Raw genomic sequence first — 3283 nt, 5'->3', positions numbered from 1 at the left:
TTCCCCCTAACATCCCAAAACCTAAATTCTTCCCCTCTTTTAAACTTAAAAACCCATTTCCCCCATTGTCCTGCTATTGTCAGCCCCTTTGTAGGTTGCAAACCCTACAGCAGTTTGTATGTCTGGCTTTCTGTGGCTCCGTTTCTCTCTCTCAGGGAGATCCCGTAAGATTTTTATGAGTATTTACTCTTCTACCTCAGTGCACTCTATAGAGCTCCTGCAACCTTCTGTTTCCCTTGTTCATCACATAAACAAGGCTGTAGATGAGATTCTCAGTATGGCCATCATAGCCAGCTTTAAACCTTTTGCGTCTCATCCCATACTTTGACATTTTTTATCCAGTGCACGTGCCACATGAGCACACCAGGCAGCTTTGCATCCTTTTGCCTGCTCTTGCTATATCATGGCTGTGGCGCGGCGTAACAAGACAAAAGGAAGGATTTCCTTGGAGGTGGTTCAAGAACCAAGGTTATGGACGGGGCCCTGGGCACCTGATCTATTTAAAGGTGTTATGTTTTGGGGCCCTGCCCATGCAGGGGGGTTGGAACTTTACATGAATTCCTTGAGAATCCCTTCCAAAAAACCCGGGTCATTCTTTTGTTGATTTCTGTGAAGGATTTGGGAAAGCAGCCAGAATAAGGCTTTTCAGCAGGTTGGGTATTCTGGTACCTCTCCTCTGGGGATAGGATGCACCCAATTCCCAAAAAAACACAGGGGGAAAAAACTTGGGGGGGAAACCAAGGCTTTTGAAAAAATTTCCCTTTCCTTTTCTTTTTTTTTTCCTTTTTTTTTTTTTTTTTTTTGCACTGAATGTCTTCAAACTTTGTGACTTTTAACTTTGAAAAAAGTTATTTGCTTATGATTTTTTTTTCTATATTAGGATCATCATATGAATTCTGCATTTCCGTTTTGTATTCTCTAATCCTATAGCAGCCTGTTTCATTTTAATTTGTTATCCTAATGAAATTAGAGTTCCCACCACAAACCATGTTGGAGGAGAGGAGGAAAGGGTGGAGAGGGCATGGCTGTTGCAATGATTAAGTGGCAGTAGTTTAAATTGTCACTTGCAGAAGGATCTAAGAAAAACGTATGAAAAGATAAAGCTTCATAAAGAATGTTTAAAAACTTTTCACTGCACAGGTAAGAACCAAAGTCATCTCCAAAGTAACATGTGCTGTGTCCACAGCGCTTGAAATTTAATTATTAAACAAAGCCAACGCTAAGCGACAAGTAGGGCTGCAGCAGGATACATTCCCACAATGCTAAGCCAGAAAAGTAAGAAAGAAAAAATAGATAGTTAAGGGAAAAGATTGATATTTCCACTTTTGTTTTTACTTACAACATTCTTAACAGGGCAATCTGATTATCCATTAAGCTTTTGATCTCATCTCTGCTATCAGGCTTGTACTCTTAACACAGAGCTTTGACCACGACTTCATTGCTACTGTGTAAATCCCATCCAAGTATTTGGACTATTTATCTGATATGCATGTGGCTAGAGGGGAGCCAGCTTATGCAGTGGAGCATGCATCTGGTGAAACTGAACTCGTTACTGCCTTAGGGTATCTATGGGAGGTAGCTAATACTGAAGTGGTAGGAGCAAGCTTCAGAAGTAGATGTCTGCTGTGACTTGAGAGGGGTTAATCTTACACAGTCAAAATGCTTCATAAAGATTGGAGTCTTGAGCTAAGTTGAGACTTCCTTTGATAACGAGGCTCATAAAGGGCAAGAAGGGGGATAGAGCCATCTCCAGTAAGTCTTAAAAAGACATTGGAGTGTTGTCTTTTGCCTGACATGGGTCTGAGTGAGATGTAGCTGTTGTCATACTCCTGTTAAAATTTTTGTTGTTTATTCAAAAAAACCTTCCCATTTAAGAGGCTTTTTTAGAAAGAGTTATTCAAAATTTGTGTTCTTGATTGGTCGTTTTCTTATAAGTAAAAAATAAAAGGCTTCTAATTTTCTGGAGGTGACCTCTGGTTGGTTGCATTCCGTATTATAAAACTGAAGAAAAGGTTGCTGACTGTAGCATGGTATTATTCCGGAGAAATTATTTCAACAGCTCTGATCATGAATGCAGTGATACATTTTATTTTGAAGTTTTCCTTCAGAGACAAATATATCTGACCCTCTTGGAAGGTACTGAGGAGTTGCCTACCAACCATCACTCAAGTTACTCTGACCAATTAATGGGGAGAGCAAAAATGTGGGCTGACTGAGGACCCTCCTGGCCATCTGTCTCACAAGGAGAATGTAAGGAGTCACTTGGTTAGAGCAGCTATAACGATGAATCAATCACATATACCACTTACCATTAACAGATGTTCCCATTAAGTTTCTGTAGCTTAAGTGCACATAAACAGTTCGGAAGAAAAAATAAAACTCTTTTGAATAGCTTTTTACACAGCTAACAGTAATAGGATAATAAGTGGGAAGGGCAGATGTAGAAACAATACACAATGAAAAAGTTGAGGACTCTCCAGAAATGCCATCTGAGTGGCAAAGAGCCCAGACAATGTCAGGCTCTTATGGTAATGAGATCCTGCACCAAGGAAAGGTTAAAAATCCTAAACTAAAGGGAAATGTGGCATTGATGTTTTTCATTTTCTTGCAAGAAATGAAAAACAATACAGAACCGTAACAAGTAAACACTAAACAGTATACTGAGAGAAAAGGTAATTAATGTGAGTCATTTCTGAAGGCAAGGAGAAGTGATCCTGTACTGCTCTGCTAGGCCCAGGTGATTCTGAAATGCCCACCTCAAGCTTCTGAAGAGTCCTTCTAAAGCTTCTTCTGGGGTTCCTCTTCTTGTCTGAAGTAACACTAAGTGAATTTCCTCCTGATAACTGAAAAAATCTGTGTGGTCAGCACAGTCAAATGTGGGACTTCTGGAGCACAGACTACTGCCAGCTGCCTCACTCAGGGTGGCTGTGCCTCCTTCCCTTATGGTGAGCTCCAAATAACATTTCTCTGGCCAAAGGAATAACTTCAGCAGCTCTGCAATCCCCCTTGGTTTTCAAGCTTAATTTTCTTGCAAAAATCTAGGCCCCTGGCAAGTGGGGAGGGAGGCTGACAAATGAGAGATGCATTCCTTGTGGCACTCATGAAGAGCTGTGGCACTTTATCACCAGGATTGTTCTTAACTTCACAATGGTGACATCAAGTAAAACTTCACTCATTTCTTTATAATAAAGATTTTTTATTTTTTTTTTTTTCCCCAAGAAATTCCCCACAGGATCAGCTGCCATTTAGTTACCTTTCAAAGCTCAACAATAATGAAGTAGAC

This window comes from Coturnix japonica, chromosome 1 (assembly GCF_001577835.2).
Source record: "Coturnix japonica isolate 7356 chromosome 1, Coturnix japonica 2.1, whole genome shotgun sequence".
In the NCBI taxonomy this organism is placed as follows: domain Eukaryota; kingdom Metazoa; phylum Chordata; class Aves; order Galliformes; family Phasianidae; genus Coturnix; species Coturnix japonica.
Note: the sequence above shows the minus strand (reverse complement) of the source record.